The following is a 20,791-nucleotide window of genomic DNA, read 5'->3' on the forward strand; positions in this document are numbered from 1 at the left end:
AATGTTGACTGTCTATTAAACAAATAAGAAACAGCAGTCTGCCATGTCTACATTGCAAAAAATACTGTACTTTTTTATTTCAACATAAGCTTTAATTGATTTGATTCTGTTAACTGCAAGACACATGGCAGCCTCTGTGAAACATACAGTAAAATGACAATAAAAATGAAGATAAAAATGAAGCAATTCAATATAATGGCCAAAATTAAACAAGGGGAAAAGGGATATTGATGTGTGCCACCTTGCACACCCACAAGAAACCAAGCAAAAGTGCAGGTAAACTGACTGAAATGCACTGATAAAAACCAAATAAGGCTCACAGGATTAACAAACTATTCACACGATACTGCACTGCATGACAGTACAGTGGGATGTCCTTCTCCCACAGGCTGTAAAGCACTGCGAGGGCTTGTCAAGGACGCAGACGCTCCATTCGGCCTTGTTATGCTGGAGTCAGAAAATGGCTGTGATCCCTCCGACGGCTGGATGAGTGCTGGAATATCCACTTAAGGCCAAGCCAATCTCTTCCTTGTGCATATCGCTGAAACATCACTTAACATTTCACCTCAACACTTCAACTTCTTAGTGTTATAAAAGTGACACATATTACCTACTAAAGGAAATGGGAGCAGGAAATGGCCCATAAATCATAACAAGCACTGCTCTCACTGGAAACATGCTGATGAGTTCTCCAACTTGGGTCTAAATATTATGACTCGGTGAGGATGTGTGTAAGCTGCCTGTAATCAACCAAAGTGCAGATCGTCAACTATTTTACAAACCGGATTGTCATATTGTGATCGGAGAGTCAAAGAACCTCTGTATGAAAAGATTTTTATCTTCTTGAAAAGGGTTAGGGTCAGGGCTAGGGTTAAGTTAGGGTCAGGCATTAGGTTAAAAGATTTTTTTAAGACTTCCCCTGGCAAGCCCTCTGGCTTGGCAGTTTAAATAGGGAGTTGAAGGCAGTGCACAGGCCAGCGCATGTCACTCAAACCCCTCCTCCCCATGTGGACCACCATGGGATAAAGCAGAGGAGAGAGGCAAAGCAAAGAAAGGAGATATGAAGAGGCAGAATAGACCAGAAAGAATAGAAAAGAAAAGGATGTAGAAAAAGCAAAAAGAAACTGAACCAAAGAGTTGTTCACAATGTTTGGGGTGGGGGAGGGGGGGCACCCACTTATGTAGGTGCGATCAATTAATTTATGGCTATCAGAATTATCAAAGATAATAAATAGCTTTAATGAATAAATTCCTCGGGGGCACCACTCTTCTTAAAGAAGAGAAATGATAGCCAATTAACTGAGTCTCATAAAATACACTAGACTCTCATTTTGGAACTCAGATTAATAATTAAATGAATCACAATTACCAAAATTACCATTAATAGCTAGTAGGTTGAAGGATTTGGAGTTCAACATAGAAGAGGTTGGCAAATTACTCACTCTTATGAAACATTACAGAAACCAGCATAATTATACACAAAGAGCCGAACACCACACAGCGACAATGGCTACAGGGAGAAAGGACGACTATATGATCATATAAGTATTTTCAGATTTTTATATTAACGTGAGTACTATAGCTGTTGAGCTCAATGCACCTGGCTACATGGCTAACTAGCCACAAGTACCTCAGCAAAGTGTCTCTAATAGGGCTAACGTTAGACTGCTATATGAGATGACACCCTCAATAACAGTCACGTTTTGGGTCTAAACACTATAATGAGTTCTGAACTTTAAATTTACCTTCGACATGACACATAGGTAAAATATTGGGATCCCACACCCAATCCATTCTTAAAGAAGAGCAACTGTCTTTTCATAAGCGGACCAGTCCGCCACCGGCCCGGACGGACTGGTGACTGGTCAATCAACTTGCCGTGCATAAACTTGTACTGGCCGTGGGCGATCGCTTATGTCAGACCCTGGCCCATTTCTAAATCCCCTCTGATACGCATCTTCGTTATAACGTTACATTGTTTGAGGGAACTATAAAGTTAGGTAACTGGATTCAGCCGTCACTAATGCTAACGTTACTCCTCGGGGACTGAAGCTGTTATTTTTCTAATTTTGACAATCTAACCGGTGACAACACATTAGTTAAGGTTTTAAGGACTATGGCTGCCGGTAGTTGTTGTTTATTTTGTTTAAATATGCAGAACTGTAATTTTATGGGTTATTGCTGTTCAGACGATTAAGCTACAATAGCTAATATGTGCTAAGGTCAGTGTCCATGTTTTCCACACCAATTGGCAACTATACCACGTGATACCAACGTTGCCTTGTTAGAAGCAGGAACCAAACATCAGACATCTCACACAGAGATAAACAAAGCATTCATTTTGGACCCGTCAAAATTTTTTCAATGATTTTTCACAATCATAATTATATTATTTATATTCATTTTTTTTTTATTCCGCACCTTTCTATTATTCTTTCTATTATTTTTTTTTAAATATTTGTCTACATAAAAACGTTATCAATATAACCTTTAAAAATCACTACTTAGTTAAGGTGTGGGGACCTTTGTCGTCTTGGTTACAGAAATAAACATGTGGTTAAGGTTAGGGAACAATCATGGTCAACGGGAAACAAACAGCAGTCTCCCGTATCAAATTCAGATGTTTCGTTGCCCTCCCTATGTAGACTTCCTCCTTTGCTCCTGTCATAATTACTACAGCCACTAGAGGGCATTGTGACTTGGACATAAACATGTGTCATTTTGTGGCTCTTGCTTAAACAGCTAATGCTGTCATTCTTCTAGGGAGGACAGTCTCTGTCCTTAGTAAACCTGTGGATGGGTGTTAGGGTTAGGGGTTAGTTTAAAAAAAAATCTTCCTTCATACCTCAAATTCATACCCAAAATACAAAACTTCTTCAACACAGAGAAATATAGAACAATACACAGCTGGAAGTCTTCATCTTTGAAACACACATCTACCCACAAACCACTTCTCCCTGCTTTTCCTGTCTACTGCTTTATAGTTATCAAAGAGTGAACGAATGCAAGAGAATGAAAGAATGGATTTGCTAGAAAATGAGAATCAATGATAACGATAGAACAGCAGAGGGTAATTGAGTCCAATCTACAGCAGGCTGGATTAATTAAGGGGCAGGGAGAGGATCTATAGATTCAGCTCCTGAAGATCTCTCTAATTGGACAACACGACTGGTAAAGATCAGGACATTGTGTCCACTGTTTGTCTCTTTACATAAATTAATTAAAACAGGAACAATGCATTAACACTTTTGGAAATGGTTCATGTATTTCTGGATAGTTTTGAGTTGGGTGGAACTTACGAATAAAGGATAACTGACATGTGCCCATTCAAATTAGTTGGAAAGGTGGAATCTCTTTCAGCATACAGTTCCTTCTGTGTTTAGCACGTGTATGCTTTTAATTAGAATGAAGAGCAGAGACCAAATGATCAAATTATGTGGCATTTTATAATAAAGAAAACAAGTTAAGCAAAAATATGTGATTGCTTTTAAGATAAGTGAATTGTCGTTTTTATGATTTTGCATTTTTGCTGTAGCACAACCCATACATAATTAGCAGATACAAATTACAAGCATCTGTAGGCAAGCAGCACGGCAAGAATTAACAGCATGCTGTTGCATGCTTTAAGGGCAAACTGTGCAGATGAATCATGACAGAGTGTGGGACGTGGGGGTGCAGGTGAACAGCTGGTGCAGATAGTGAAAAAGGGACAAATAAGCCCAAATGTCTTCGGGACCATCCAAAAAGTATCAGTGCTTGTGCAAAGAACAATAACACGTGAAAGCAAAGGTCTTGATGAGCACGTACTCGTGAACATACATGGCTTTTATTCTTGCTGTTGTAAACACCTGGGGCCGGATGTACAGTAGAAATGATGCCTATGCATAAAAACGATGCATACGCCATTTCCCACACACAAACTGGTATTTATAGAAACAGAATGTGCAGTGAGAATACACACCTTATTTCAGACCGGCATACATATGGTTTTCTACAGCTAGCCACAGGTGATATGATAAGGTGGAGATGAAATGTAAGGTGAGACAGGCAGATCAATATGCAAAAGGTTGATCAAGAGTGTGTCAGCTATAAATATAGGTACAACATGCACATGCCATTTTGAACGTATACAAAAGGTCAGAATGTGCGCATTGTTGTTGTCCTTCAGCTGTTCCTGCTCCTGATAAACTGCCCTCTCCGTTCAGGGGCTTAATTGCAAAACAAGTCCTCCAAATGAAACAACAAAATGCGTCATTTGTCCATGCCCTCTAGGACAACACATCTGATCTGTCGTATCTATCAGCTGGACGACATCATTTGTCCGTGCCTTCCAAAACTGTTACATTTTTACCCGATTCTATCTGACATTGTTAGATTGTTAATACTGATGCATCAATTTTTGAGCAGCATTTTACTGTTGTAGCTGCTCGAGGTGGAGCTAGTTTTAGCTACTTTATATATAGTTAGGTAGTTTAGTCCAGTGGTTCCCAACCTAGGGGTCAGGCCCCTCCAAAGGGTCACCAGATAAATCTGAGGGGTCATGAGATGATTAATGGGAGAAGAAAGAAGAAAAAAACAAGTTTCTTTTTGTACTTCTCTAATATTTGCTTTTTTGTAAAATGTTAGATAATTTTACCTCTTTGGACTAAAAACAATCATTTAAATGAAACCATGCGAGAAGTTTAGTGGGGAAATGTCTCTTTGGTGGAACTGCTAACATCTCTGAGATATCCGAAACATGACAAGGTGCCACAACCACACACTGATTTTTGTAAGACGTCACGAGCAAAAAAGTTTGGGAACCACTGGTTTAATCTTTAACAATGTGTTGTGTTCTATTAGCTTCTCATATGTTTACATGTAAAATCTGAATCTCCACACCGACCTCCTCCCTATGCAGACTTTGTTGCTGTATAACAACGTCACTTGACTTGCTCCTTTGCTCCCCTCATAATTACTACGGTCGCTAGAGGGAACTGCCACTTAAATGTAAATGTATCGTTTTAGGGCACTTCTGAAACGACTGATTCTGCCAAGGACAGTCTCTTGGGAGGACAGTCTCTAATTGCACCATTCAGACACTTAGCATTATTTCTGAAGACGCACTCAACCAACGAACCGAAGGAACGCACAATGCCAGCCATCATGCAGACACGAACACATAATTAATAGCAAGTGTTTCCAGCAGCAATAGTGGTTTGTTTAGACTGCGTAAAAAGAAGCATCACTGTAGTCAGAATGGACAGTAATATGACCATGGCTAGACAGACAAGGAGCACCCCCTACCCACACTAAACCTTAATCAACAGGAAATCCAAGGAAAAAGAAGTTACAGCAGAGAACTCTGTCTGACTGCCAACTGATCTTGGAAGGTGGAGTGCAGAAACACCACAGCAAGTGCTTCAGAACAAGAAGAATATAAGGGACTACAACTTATAGTGTATTATCACTATTATTCAAGTCTGATGTATGGATGAAATATTGTGCAGCTCCTTAAAAAGTCAGCGTTAAACAAAGAGGTGACTCTGATGGCAGGAAATAAACCTCGGGGGTCAGTGACTCACCACAGAGACAGCCTCTCTGTCTGTTCTGCTGCTGTGTAAACTCCAGCAGCTGCAGGAAGAGATGGATCCACACGGCTGCAGTCTCTGAGGAAGCCCTCATTGCCATGGAGCTCAGCCTCTCTGAGACACCTGATCTGAATCCAATCACGGCAGCCGTCTGTGTGTGCTCTTTGCAAACACCAGCCGCCCAGGAGACTGGCTGCTGCTGGCCTCTCTGTCCACATGAATGTAATGCAGATCCATCTCGTCCTTCTGCTGCCAGCCTCCTCCCACACCTGAATGACACACAGCCATGTTACTATAGCAGTTATCATAGTGTTGCTGCATTTGGTCTGTGCAGTCCCAAATTCTTGTTTTCTGAGTGAAGGAAGGATTTTAGTCTGTTCCTTTTATTATGCGTACAGTCATGTGTGAGCAAACACCACCAAGGATCAATCCCCTCAGCTAACTGGTGAAGCCAGTGTATTTAATTTTTGTTAAATTTGTAGTTTTGGGAGTACACTTTATTCACTTTAGATAAGAAGACTGAATTAACATGTTATATTTTGTTTGTTTAAACTGTAAACAAACTGTTCAAATGTCACATTGGGGTCCCGGAATATTTCTTGGCCGGGCACAGTCACTTCCTGGACTCTCTGCTGGTTGCCTGGCAACAGTAATGACAAGACTCCAGAAAGTGACCAAAGTGCGACCAAGAAACAGTCTGGCTAAGCTAAGCTAACCTGCTGCTGGCTGTAGCTTCATATTCATTGTACAGACAGAAGAGTGGTATCAATCTTCTCATCTAACTCAAACTATTCCTTTCCTTCAGACTGAACATAAAGCAAATCTTGCAGGCAGTGAAATTTGATATGATGTCACTTTAAGACACAAGTTGATGCACAAAGGTGCAAATTTGCTCTAGCAGTGGGAAGTGAAGCAAAGAGACATCTGCAGAATGTACAGATACAAAAGGGGAAAAAAGCAGAGGGCTTTGGAGGAAAAGGACAGAAAAAACAAAATAGTCGGTGCAAACATTGCTAGCAAGTTATGGCTAACATCTGTACATCCAGGGAAAAATAAAAACAGTTCAGTGGTCAAATTCACATGAGCTTATCAGCAGAGTAATAGTGAGACATATACACCTACATGAATTGGACATTAATAGTCAACTGGTAGACAAACAGCTGATGAATGTGCCATGAGAATCATGTATGGATGATGCCTCAGCCAACGCAAGCGTGACATTCCCAGTACAAATGGTCAGTGCATACATTGCTAACAGACAGCGACAGACAGCAAACACTTCAGCGATCAAATTTTCACAAATTAAGCAAGGTGAAAAGGAAACTGTTGAAGACAGGGGTTGGGGTTGTGTAAGTGGTGGGGGACACAATGAAGGCCGGCGTTCTTACACCAAAAAAGAAATAAATGACTGAAACAAAACTGAAGAACTGCTTTCTTTTAAATCAATCGGGTATATAACACATTATAATGTACTAGGTAATTGTGCGTTCCATAATAATGCAACAGAAGAATTATAATCTATATAAATTAGATTATTATTAATTAACTAAAACTATTAAAATTTTTGTTTCATAGAGAGAGACCTGATTCGTTATAATAGATAATGATGTATTTGCATCTTTACTGAAAAGAACATTTACTGACTCACTTTGATTTGATGATCAATATTAGCATCTTTTTTGGAGAAAATTAACTGTAAGTAAAAACACATAATAATGGAACACATTAAACAAGCAGAGGAGATGGAAGTAATTTTCTTTAGTCCTGAGTAGTGTCTGGGATCAATCAGGGATAATGCAGTCTGTAGCCTGAGAGGCTAAACCTGGGGCAAAAAAGTCCACAAAGCACTAGCTGCTGGTTGTAAAGCTTATTGTGCATAGTAACAAATGAAGGCCACCTGCTGTAGATCAGCGTATCAATATTTTTATCAGCTCGATTCAGAAAATTGTGAGTGACAGATTAAGGACATTTTTCGAGTCTCTACACTTAGCATGTAGCATGTTTTGTAACAGTTTGTTTTGTATCATCTTTATCTCTGTCAGTGACAAAGATGATAATCCTAAACACTGGGGTTTCTGGTCATTTTTCCCTGCTGCTATGGCATGTTGAACATTTGTGCAGATCAACAGCCGGGCTTTTTAATCTTGCTGTGCGATGTGTTGTCACTTTGAATGTGCTGTTATTGCCTCTATTAAGGATGAATGAAAAAGGGAAATAGGCCTGAGGGAAACTTATTGGGCCTCAGTTGTTCATATCTCTGTCAGAGGCCAGATGAGATGGCCCAAATGAAAACTGAGCCCAATATTTCGCGTTGATCTGTGAATGCCTCAGGTGCACTCGCATTCCGCACTTGAGAGATTAATATGTCTGTCATAATTATCATTAACTGTGTTAGAGGGATTGAAGTTTCTGGCTGTGGACTGGTTCATCTTTTTCTGCACATTATGTTGATTTCTTTTTTCAAGTTGATGATAAAACAAACAGAGCGTGAATCTGACTTCATGTGAAGAGCAGGGAATTTTACGCAGTGATGGCAAAGTTTGCAAAGATGACAATATACATCATTTGTCTTCATAGCTGAAGGTAAAAAATGTTCAGCTAAAAGGCGATGAGGCTCATCGGAACACACACACACACACACACACACACACACTAAAGCATCTTACCCAAGATCATAAACACTTTGCAGTGAACCATTTTTCAATCCAAACATCATATAGATATATTTAATGCTGCAAATATTAAGAAACCTGATAATTATGTGGTGCTGAGTCTGTGCACACCACAATAGAAAGTGGCTCAGGGTGATTAATGCAGTGCTCGGATTCCTACCTGCTCATACTGGATCGGGGGGGAGGAATCATCTTTCTGAATCCAGTTTGTCTTGGCCCAAGCAGTGACTGATTGCTCTGCTGTTTGAATGTAAGGTGGCACACATTAATATTTGTACAATCTATTGTTATAGTACAAACGTATAATATTTGTTTCGAAAAACATGCAGTATTATTTCCATAAATGCAATCATACCACAAACCGCAGACACTTGCCTGGTGTCCACGTTAGCAGTCAGATCTCACATGGTGTTTTTGCAGTGGCAAGCATAGTGGCTGCAACTCTCGTCTTAGTGGACAAAGCCATCACTGACAATACGTCCCTGTGTTGTAATCACAGTAATGTATGTTGAGCATTTTGATTTTACTGATATTCAATTCAATTCAGTTTTATTTATATAGCACCAATTCATAACAGAAGTTATCTCATCACACTTTTCCTATAGAGCAGGTCTAGACTGTACTCTTTATAATATTATTTACAGAGACCCAACAAATGCCACCATGAGCAAGCACTTGGTGACAGTGGCAAGGAAAAACTTCCTTTAAGAGGCAGAAACCTCAGGCAGAACCAGACTCAAAGGTGGGTGGCCATCTGCAGCTGCCGTGTTGGGTTGGGGGGGGGAGCACAATGCAAATTCCACCTAGAATTTTAAAACTGTAATAATATATACTCATATTAATAAAGTAATAATAATAGGAATGATACTCATAGGAATAATAATGACAATAATAGTAACAAGGCCATTAACAACAACTGTAGTTGTAGTAGCTTTGTAGGTGAGTAGAAGGATTTTAAATTCTGTTCTGGATTTTACAGGGAGCCAGTTCAGAGAAGCTAATATTGGAGAAATGTGATCTCTTTTCCTAGTTCTTGTCAGTACACGTGCCACAGCATTCTGGATCAAGTAAAGAGTCTTAAGGAACTTATTCGGGCAGCCTGATAATAAGTAATTGCAATAGTCCAGCCTTGAAGTAACAAATGCATGGACTAGTTTTTCAGCATCATTTTGAGACAGGATGTGCCTGATTTTTGCGTTACGTATGTGAAAGAAGGCAGTCCTTGAACTTTGTTTCATGTGGGAGTTAAAGGATAAATCCTGATCAAAGATAACTCCGAGGTTCCTTATGGTGGTGCTGGAGGCCAGAGCAATGCCATCTAGAGCAGCTAGATGACTAGCAATACTTTAGATAATGTGTCTCTGAGGTGTTTGGGGCCAAGTACAATAACTTCAGTTTTGTCAGAGTTTAACATCAGAAAGTTGTAGGTGATCCAGGTTTTTATGTCCTTAAGGCATGCTTGAAGTTTAGCTAACTGGTTAGTTTCATCTGGCTTGATCGATAGATATAATTGGGTATCAACCGCATAGCTATTAAAGTTTATGGAGTGCTTCCTAATAATACTGCCTAGAGGAAGCATATATAAGATGAATAGAATTGGTCCAAGCACAGAACCTTGTGGAACTCTGTGACTTTGGTGTGCATGGAGGATTCATTGTTAACATGTACAAACTGAGATTGATCTGATAGATAGGATTTAAACCAGCTTAGTGTGATTCATTTAATGCCAACTGAATTTTCCAGTCTCTGTAATAGGATGTGATGGTCAATGGTGTCGAATGCAGCACTAAGATCTAACAAGACAAGTACAGAGAGAAGCTCCATGTCTGATGCAATGTATGCATGTAATTTTCACCAGTGCTGTCTCTGTGCTATGATGCACTCTAAATCCTGACTGAAAATCCTCAAATAAACTATTGTTATTTAGAAAGTCACACAACTGAGTGGCGACTGCTTTCTCAAGAATCTTAGAAAGAAAGGGAAGGTTAGATATAGGTCTATAGTTGGCTAAAACCCCTGGATCAAGAGTGGGCTTTTTAAGAAGAGGTTTAATTACAGCTATTTTAAAAGACTGTTTTACAAAGACAGATTGATCATATCCAATAAAGAAGTGCTAAGTAAGGGTAAAAGTTATTTAAGCAGCCTAATTTGAATGGGGTCTAAGAGACAGGTTGATGGCTTAGATGAAGAAATCGTTGAAGTTTGTTGAAGAAGGTCGATAGGAAAAGCAGTCTAAATATATATCAGGTTTTACAGCTGTTTCTAAGGTTCCTGTGTTAAATCAGTACCCGTTGAGGACAGGACGTGATGAATTTGTTTCTCTAGTAGTTACATTTTTTTTTATCAAAGTGAAAGGAAAACAAGGTGTTTAATAAAACACCAACATATAACACAATAATGATATAACAATATGACACCAAACTGAAAACATTAAATATCACCATCTGTATTTGTCTTAAAGCAAAGCTTACTATAATAGAGCTGGTTGTAGCTTAAAACCGAGGAAATGAGTTGGCAATGTGACACAGTTAAAATAAGACATGAAATATAGCAAGTTTAGCTAACTAATATTAGAAACATTGTTTATTGGCCCAGAATGGATAATCAAACTTCAAAGCTGATGTTGAAGAGGTGTGGCGATCGGGGAACTCAGATACCATTAAAATACACTCCTTTACTGTTGTCCTTAGCGTGGTTGCCGCCCTCTCTCTGTCAACATGTACTTAGACAGAGCTGTGCTTTGAACTAAACGCTAATGTCATCATACTAACATCCTCACAATGACAATGCTAACGTGTTGATGTTTAGCTGCTGTACTGCTTACCATGTTCACCATCTTAGTTTAGCATTTTTGCAGCACTGAACACAAAGTCCATCTGAGGCTGTTGGGAATGTCATTGCAGTATTTGATCATAAACCAAAGTACTGGACAAATTTACTTACCCAAATTGAAATTTGGGTAAGTAAAGGTGATAGATGAAAAGTCAGAGGATCACCAAAGTTATTACAATTCATCCTGAGGGAGACATGAATGTCTGAACCAAATGTCATGGCGATCCATTCAGTAGCTGTCAAGAGGTTTTGCTCTGAACCAAAAATATCAAGCTCATGGTGGTGTTATAGGAAAAGTCAGGAGATCACCAAAGTTATTACAATTCATCCTGAGGGGGACATGAATGTCTGTAATGGAAATCTATCCAATAGTTGTTGAGATATTTTAGTCTGGACCAAAGTGGTAGACCGACTGATGGGCATTGCTATCCACAGAGCCACACCGTTAGCATGGCTAAAAACACAAATCGTGAGTAAGAATTGTGACCACATATGTACTGAGTGTGATATTTGTCCTGTCAGAACAATAATGTTAACATTCTATATATATTATAGTAACATGATAACGTATAACTTAAATAATAGCCCCTCATCTGCACAGCTTTCATCCAGGTAATTATTATACAACCAACAAAATCTCACAACTATCCACAACCATAAAAGCTACATGTGGACTAGAATGAGGTAGCTTTAATTGTTGTCAAATTTTCTTAGATTAAGTATATTGTACTGCTAAGACATGAAAGGATCTTGAAATACAATATTTTGTATGAGTAGATAGAAAATAGATGCAAGGATAAATATGAAGCTACAATCCACAAACCAGTCCACATCTGCATGAAAACACACCAGACATCTGAGGTCACCAGTTGAATGTAATATTTAAATTTTACCTGTGACACCTTTGTGCTGATATAAATGAGATTCCTTTAAACTAACAATTACCTTCTCTGCATGGGCCCATTAATATATCATCGTGATATTTTGTGGTAAATGTCCTGCTGTGGCTTTTTAAAACCTCTATTACCTACCTTCACTGTGGGCTACATAGGGCTGAGCAGCCATCTGTGGCCTGCCCGGTCTGCTCCCTGCTTTCTGCTGGTAATCTGGACTGAAGCAGCTACAGAGAGGGATTAGTAAACAGGGAAAAGAGAGAAAATGGGGGAAGAGGGAGGAGAGAGCTGCTAATATTCAGCAGTGTGAGTTGCCTGTAGTGCAGATTCTGCTTTCTGAGGCCTACTGACATTATCAAATGGACTGACATTTCAAATATTTGCAGTGTTCAGCGGGTCCAAATGTGGTGTAAGTGAACCATGAGCCTCCTCCTCGCCGCCCAGCAAGCCATGCATGGCCATTTCATCACAAGCGCAGAATTGTGATCCAACAGCTTCTGCTTCCCAGACCTTTACAGTGCAGACAATACAATCTGAAGAACAGGTACTTTCCTCTAAACAGGCCATTGCCCTGCACCGACGCAATAGCTTGTGTGCAAGAGGTACATTTTGAAGCACGGGCACTGAATGATTAATTTAGGTCAGAGTGCTAAAGCGGCATGAACTCCTTTTAGTTCCAGCAGATATTCTTCATGTGCGCTTGAACACCTGCGCCCTGTTTCAGGTAACAATGTAGCACTAATCCACACAAGGAATGAAGCTGCAGTAATGACAGCAGAGCCTGTGGTATGTTTCCCATCTTAAAGCTCGCTGTCAGAACCATCTTAGAAAAAACAAGCGCTGTGAAACTAATCTTGCCAAAACAGATTAAGCACTATGAGTGAATATGTCCCAGTTCACCCGCATGAAAAGACTTCTTGGCATGGCAGAGATATTAAAAGAAAGCTAGAAATCCAGATAAGAGCAAGACAACTGACTTGTGTAACAGTCAAACGGAACACAAGAGCTCCGCTGATTGAGGCGTCTAAAATGAACATGTTTTTGTTCTAAAGTTAGCTCAATGCTGCGTCTGTTGTCAGATAGTATGAAAATAAAACCGTGCTTGTGGCTGCGGCTTCTGTCAACTGTTTTACATGCTGTTTTCATTCGGTGACTTCGCTTTTTAATTTGTGTCTGAGGCTCCAGCACGAGACAATTTAACAGACCATGTATTAATGGTTCTGCTGAATATTCTATATTCAGTATATAACAGTTTTTTTAGTTTTTAGAGGTGAAAAAGATTACTTTTCCAGCTTAGAAAGAAGTACTAAAAGAAGTACTGCTGTTACATCACCTGTCAACTAGGTACCTCTGTGACAAAAAGATAACTTGGCAGGACTAACTGATGTTCTGGAGGAGTCTGCATTCAACAAAGCATGTCAGCACATGGCTGTCATCAGGGTTTAAAGGATAGGTTTGAAATGTTTTGCCCATCTTGCTCTCCTGGTGTGTCAAATCAGTGGCTAATTAGACAGATCTGTCCCCACATTTGTGACATCAGTTGTGACTGTCCAATCTTATACACACATCCTGATTTATACTTATTAATCTGTTATGACCAGTAACTTTTAGTGGATAATGTTTGCAAATGTTAGTTAGATATCGCTGTGTTATTGAGTCAATTCACTGACTTTAGCATTTTTTTTATTATCCCACAATCCTCACTGTTTGGCTAAAAATACGTAGCCTTTATTTAAAGCTGCACCAGATTATATGGCCTCCTGGGAGCAGCACAACCATCCGCAAACACAACATTTACATTTTATCACCTTCTGAAGTTGTTATGGCAAACAGTTACCTATTTACATATCCAGCAGATAGCCTACAGAGCAACATTAGAAATAATTTGGAGTCCTTTTTCTGGCCACCTGGTGAATGTAAGTCCAATATTCACTCTCCTTTTTGTTCTGTTTTTGGTCTAAAAAGAAAAAATATCTGTCTCTTTAGCTGCTAAATGTTCCATTATGTTCACCAGCTAGTCGCTAACTTTGTCTGTCTGTTTGTTTGGTGCTGAGAAGGTAGTGTTCAGTGGGTTTATCAGAGCCTTTTTCTTAGAAACAGCTGTGGCTGAAAATGAGGCTGAAACAAAACAGTAAAGTTGCATTCCATAAAACCAAAACAATGAGCTGAAAGATGCTAAAAGGGAAGGGAACTGCAGTCAGGTGATAATTCTCTGTGAGTTTGTCACTACAAGCAACACCTTTACACATTTAGTTATTTGATCCATTGTTAATATATAAATCTTGATCAGTGCAGCTTTAGATAATGGTTGCATAATCTGTCTAATTTATTAAAGGTTACTAGTGTTGATACATGAAACTAAATAAACATGTATGGAATATAAATTTAGTACTGTAATCAAGGCTCTCACCACAGAGCAGCTTTTCACTGTGGGCTGATTAATTTCCTATACATTTGAGTTGAGAGAGGCTTTTTGCCAGCCATGAGAGGTTTTCATCTTTCCTTGCCTCCACCTTTTGCTGTTTGGCCTTGTGGCTGATTTAGTGCAACCTGTAATCACCACTGGACTGCAGACTGAAGAGAGAAAGTAGGAGTGAAACCGAGAGAAAGTGTGTGCGTGAGTGAAAGTAAGTGAAATAGCACTCTAGACATCAGACAGTGACTCACACTCACATTATTACACTATGTTCTAATGAATAAATCAAGATATAGCCTGGTCCAAAAACAACAGAGTGCAGAGAAATCCTTCTATATTCATCCTTTACATCAGCCTTCACTCCTACTGCTGCTCTATGAGAAGGAGTCTTACACAATTAATGCAATAATGTGAAATTAAACACCTTTACCCTGAGTGCACATCTTTGACTAATGCATAAACTGGCATTCTGGTGCTGAATGAGACCCAGAGGTGTAATGGCTTTGATGGGGTTGATGACAGAGTTTAGTCTTAACAGCAGGCAGGCATGGTCGGATCAGGCCTGGTCAAGGAGAAGCTCATCGTTAAATGCCGCCGCTGGTTTTCAAATGTCCTGCATTGTACATTTAAATGCTCCTAATGAGGATCTTTAAAGAGTGAGACAGTGTTATCTCCTCCCTCAGAGGCGCCGCTGTCTCATTGTTCGCATTGCTTGGCATGAGAGAAATCCATCAAGTCTGTTGCCACCAGGCTGTGGTATACAATTAAAATACTTCAAGACTCTATGTGTGATTTATTCAGGAAATAAATGGGTCGTGCAGAGCATCACCTGAAAACAATTATAGCCAAGACTCATAATGAGCATAATGATAGTGATATCTGTGCAGTGGCAAGGCAGAGCTCCACAAGTCACCCTGGAGCATTCTTTCTTTTATTAATTTTGTCTTTTATTTTGCTACTTTTGGGTCTTATGAAACATGATTAATATATCACAGAAGGCTGCAAACTGGAAGGAAGCCAGACTGCTACTTCATCTGCTTGTGTTCATCTTAAAAAAAAAAAAAAAAAAAAATACGCAGGGAGAAGATGTCATGCCAGTTTTCCTGTTTGAATATTACATTAGATGTGAAGAGAATTCTGTTTTAGCACAGTAATGGAGAATATACAACATTATACACAGAGTTAAAAGGTCCATGTAAGACATTAAGAAACAAAGATAAGGGGTCAGTCTGATTAAAATAAATTAAAACCTTGATTAAAAACATGACCTGGTGCCTCAGTACAACTTATTTGTACAACTTATTTCTTATTTACATGAGATGGTATAACATGACACGGATGCATGAATATTACTTCTGGTGACTGCTCAGACCAAAAGTAGCAGCAGCAGATATGGACATAACACAACAAGACTAAAGTTGTGCTCTAATTCCATAATACATACTAACTGTATACAGTATGTCATACAGTATATACTAATATTTTTAGTATACTTTGCAGAAAAGAAATCAATGTCATTTACCATTTAAATATAACAGCAAATGATACAACGTGTACACCAGATGTCAATCAAACTGCGAATGTAGAAAGTCACTGCCAATTAAACCTAAGAGAGAGCAAAATGTCTCTCTAAAAATGCTGTTCTTTTGTTTGGTTTTTAATGAATTTGTCTCACCACCAACTCCAATTTATTTCAATTTTTGCAGCTCTGAGCAGCTTCTCCATTTCCTCAAAGCATTGTGGGACAATTGTGTCTTTTAACTGCACACTCAAAAATCTAAATCTAAAATTTTTTTAGTACACATGCTGACACACTACATACTCCAAACCTGCTGATAATTAGTATGGATTTAGGACTTAAGAGTCTTCAGCCACGCAAGCGGCTCCTTGAGGCTGTACTTAAACAACAGTATTTTGAGCCTTAAAGTTAATAGATTGTTAAGTCCTTTGAGGCAAATTTTCTGAATTTGAGCTATATAAATAAAATTTGCTTAACTTTACTTGACTATGGGCATGCATTGACAATGTTGACATGCTGCTGTTTAGCAGGTATAATTTTTACCATGTTCACCATCTTAGTTTAGTGTATTAGCATGCTAACATTTGCAATTAGCACAATTGTTGGACAAATTAAAATTTTGACGTGATGGATGAAACAGCAGGGGATCACCAACACGGTCACAATTCATCCTAAAAGAAACATGAATGTCTGAACCAAATTTCATGGCGTTCTATTCAATAGCTGTTATGTCTTTCCCCCAGTCAGCCCAGTAGTACTTATACCAGTTCATTTACATTGTTCCTCTGCCAGTTTGTCAAAGTTACCATGAACTCATGCCTTTGCCTGCAAGCCAGAACCTGCACCTGAACCTGACCCCACACCTGTAGCTGAACCTGCCTGTCTGTCTCCTGCTTGTCTGTCTAAACCAGAACCTGCCTGTCTGCCAGCCTCGAAGTGCTGCCCGCTTCCTTTTAGCACCCATGTTAACAAATTGGGCTGTTCAGACAGAGCGCGCTGCAGCGCAGAGCTTCGCGGTCAGCTCGCACTCAGCAGCAATAGTTTGGTCTATTCTTTCCACGTGCCACGAGGAAATCTGGCATGCAAATACACTGATAAACTATTATAAATTATATATATTAATAGTATATAGGATATAAATGATCTGATTCTGATAAATAATATCAGAATGCTTGCCAACCCATTTGATTTCTCTGCCCTTCTCCCTCCAGTTTTCCTGGAGTGACCCCCCCACCCCGATAAAATATCAAGTTTTGCCCATCCACTTATTAGAAGTAGTATCACTGCTGTTTGTGATTGTATTTTTTAAATTACATCTTCTTTTCCTTTTGTCTGTTCCCTTTCAGGGGTCGCCACAGCGAATCATGTGCCTCCATCTAACCCTGTCCTCTGCATTCTCTTCACTCACACGATTAACTTCATGTCCTCTCTCACTACATCCATAAATCTCCTCTTTGGTCTTCCTCTAGACCTCCTGCCTGGCAGCTCCAACCTCAGCATCCTTCTACCAATATATTCACAGTCTCTCCTCTGAACATGTCCAAACTACCTCAATCTGGCCTCTCTGACTTTATCTCCAAAACATCTAACATGAGCTGTCCCTCTGATGTACTCATTCCTGATCCTGTCCATCCTCGTCACTCCCAAAGAGAACCTCAACATCTTAAGCTCTGCTACCTCCAGCTCTGCCTCTTGTCTTTTCTTCAGTGCCACTGTCTCTAACCTGTACAACATCGCTGGTCTCACCACCGTCTTGAACACCTTTCCTTTCATTCTTGCTGATACTCTTTTATCACACAACACACCTGACACTTTTCTCCACCCGTTCCAACCTGCTTGCACTCGCCTCTTCACCTCTTTTCCACAGTTTCCATTGCTCTGAACCGTTGACCCTAAGTACTTAATGTCCTGCACCTTCTTCACCTCTGCTCCCTGTAACCTCACCGTTCCACCTGGGTCCCTCTCATTGACACACATTCTGTATTCTGTCTACAAATCACAATGTCATTCACACTTCACCACGGTCTTACAGCACTCATACATGTCCTGCACCACTCTAACATACTTCTCTGCCACTCCAGAATTCCTCATACAATACCACAGCTCCTCTCTCAGCACCCTGTCATACGCTTTCTCTAAATCTACGAAGACACTATGCAACTCCCTATGACCTTCTCTGTACTTCTCCATCAGCATCCTCAAAGCAAATACTGCATCTGTTGTACTCTTTCTAGGCATGAAACCATATTGCTGCTGACAAATGCTCACCTCTGCCCTTAGCCTAGCTTCCACTACTCTTTCCCACAACTTCATTGTATGGCTCATCAGCTTTATTTCTCTGTAGTTGCCCCAGCTCTGCACATCTCCCTTGTTCTTGGCACCAGTTCACTTTTCCTCCATTCCTCAGGGATCCTCTCACTCTCCAAGATCTTGTTAAACAAACTAGTCAGAAACTCTACTGCCACCTCTCCTAGACACTTCCATACCTCCACAGGTATGTCATCAGGACCAACTGCCTTTCCACTCTTCATCCTCTTCAACGTCCTCCTCACTTCACTCTTGCTAATCTTTGCTACTTCCTGCTCCACACCAGTCACTTCTTCTACTCTTCATTCCCTTTCATTTTCCTCATTCATCAACTCTTCAAAGTACTACTTCCATCTTCCCATCACACTCCTGGCACCTGTGAATACATTTCCATCCTTATCTTTAATCACCCTAACCTGCTGCACATCCTTCCCATCTCTATCTCTTTGTCTGGCCAACCTGTACAAATCCACCTCTCACTCTTTAGTGTCCAACCTAGCATACAAGTCCTCATATGCTCTTTGTTTGGCCTTTGCCACTCTACCTTCACCTTACGCTGCATCTCCCTGTACTCCTGTCTACTCTCTTCAGTACTCTCAGTGTCTCACTTTTTCTTAGCTAACCTCTTTCTCTGTATACACTCCTGCACTTCCTCGTTCCACCACCAAGTCTCCTTGTCCACTTTCCTCTTTCCAGATGACACACCGAGTACCCTCCTACCTGTCTCCCTGATCACATTAGCTGTAGAGGTCCAGTCATCTGGAAGCATTTTCTGACCACCCAGAGTCTGTCTCAGCTCCTTCCTGAAAACGACACGACATTCAGATTACAACGTCTACACAAGATGTAGTCCACCTGAGTGCTTCTACCTCAGCTCTTATATGTCACCCTATGTTCCTGCCTCTTCTGGAAGAAAGTGTTCACTACAGCCATTTCCATCCTCTTTGCAAAGTCTACCACCATCTGTCCTTCTGCGTTCCTGTCCTGAAGACCAAACCTGCCCATCACATTCTCATCACCTCTGTTCCCTTCACCTACATGCCCATTGAAATCTGCACCAATCACCACTCTCTCACCTCTGGGGATGCTCTGCATCACTTCATCTAACTCACTCCAGAATTTCTCCTTCTCTTCTAACTCACATCCTACCTGTGGGGCATAACCACTCACAACATTGAACATCACCCCTTCAATTTCCAGCTTCAGACTCATCAACCTGTCTGATACTCTTTTCACCTCTAGAACATTCCTCACAAACTCCTCTTTCAGGATAACTCTCTTCCTATCTGACCCATGGTAGGACAACTTGAACCCTGCTCCTAAGCGTCTAGCCTTGCTACCGTTCCACCTGGTCTCCTGGACACACAGTATGTCCACCTTCCTTCTCTGCATCATGTCAATCAACTCTCTAGCCTTCCTTGTCATAGTCCCAACATTCAAAGTCCCTACTGTCAGTCCTACATTCTTAGCTTTCCTCTCCTCTCTCTCTCTCTCTCTCTCTCTCTCTCTCTCTCTCTCTCTCCTCTCTCTGCCTACAAACACACCTTCCTCCTCGCCTTCTTCGTCTTCGACCAACAGTAGTCCAATTTCCACCGGTACCCTGTAGGTCAATAGCACCGGTGGCGGTCGTTGTTAACCCGAGCCCCGACCGATCCGGTATGGAAGTCATTGTCACGATTCGCATTTTTAATTTGGCATGTGTTTTACGTCGGATGCCCTTCCTGACACAACCCTCTGCATTTATCCAGACTGGGACAGGCACAAGAAGACACTGGCTTGTGCCCCCTTACAGTTGCATTGTTTTTTAAATTACATACTTATTCCATATACTTGTTAGTTGTCTCTAAACAGAGACCAAGAGAGATGAGCAGTGTGTGCCCCTCTGAGCAGATCATCACACAAGGTGATTAACTTCAAGCTACGCCCCGCAGAACAACATTAAAAGCTTTAAGTTATAAATTCATGAGGTTATTATAAAGATCAGCTCTTTATTGTGATTAGAAAAGACCAGAGGAGCAGAATCGCTTGTTGACCGGTGCGGAGAAATGAGCTTCTAGTGTGAACAGCCAAGCTACTGCTCGCAGGAAAAATGACCTAGCTTGGTGCTTCGCGGCACTTCCACCTCCTGTGTGTCCCCAGTGTCACATCCCGGCTGCGATACAGCTGTTATAGTTTGAGGTTTTGTCATTTCCTGTTTAATTTTGTAGTGTGTTCCTCTCTTTGTGTGTCTTGTGGTTTTACTTCCTGTCTTTGTTTGCTTTCCCTCCAGTTTTGATTGTTGGTCCCTCGTTGATTGTTTACACCTGTGTCTCGTTGTCTCACCTCCCTTAGGGTATTAAGTCCAGGTCTTTTCCTTTGTTCATTGTCGGATCATTGTTGTTCTGTCAACATTCTTCAGCTGACTTTGATGATTAATTCATCTAAGCCATCAACCTGTCTCTTAGACCCCATTCCAACTAGGCTGCTTAAAGACGTTTTACCCTTAATTAGCACTTCTTTACTGGATATGATCAATCTGTCTTTATTAACAGGCTATGTACCACAGTCCTTTAAAGTAGCTGTAATTAAACTGCTTCTTAAAA

General features: G+C 40.4%; 1 long non-coding RNA gene across 1 annotated transcript in view; it reads right to left on the reverse strand.

Annotated features, from left to right (window-relative positions):
* Positions 1–8,642: 8,642 nt before the first annotated feature.
* The window catches only part of LOC122862922, a 40,524-nt gene continuing 28,375 nt past the window's right edge, over positions 8,643–20,791 (reverse strand). The window contains exon 3 of the long non-coding RNA XR_006374876.1: positions 8,643–8,724. This is a non-coding gene — a long non-coding RNA (uncharacterized LOC122862922). The remainder of the gene's footprint in view (positions 8,725–20,791) is intronic.

Source organism: Siniperca chuatsi, linkage group LG16 (assembly GCF_020085105.1).
Source record: "Siniperca chuatsi isolate FFG_IHB_CAS linkage group LG16, ASM2008510v1, whole genome shotgun sequence".
In the NCBI taxonomy this organism is placed as follows: domain Eukaryota; kingdom Metazoa; phylum Chordata; class Actinopteri; order Centrarchiformes; family Sinipercidae; genus Siniperca; species Siniperca chuatsi.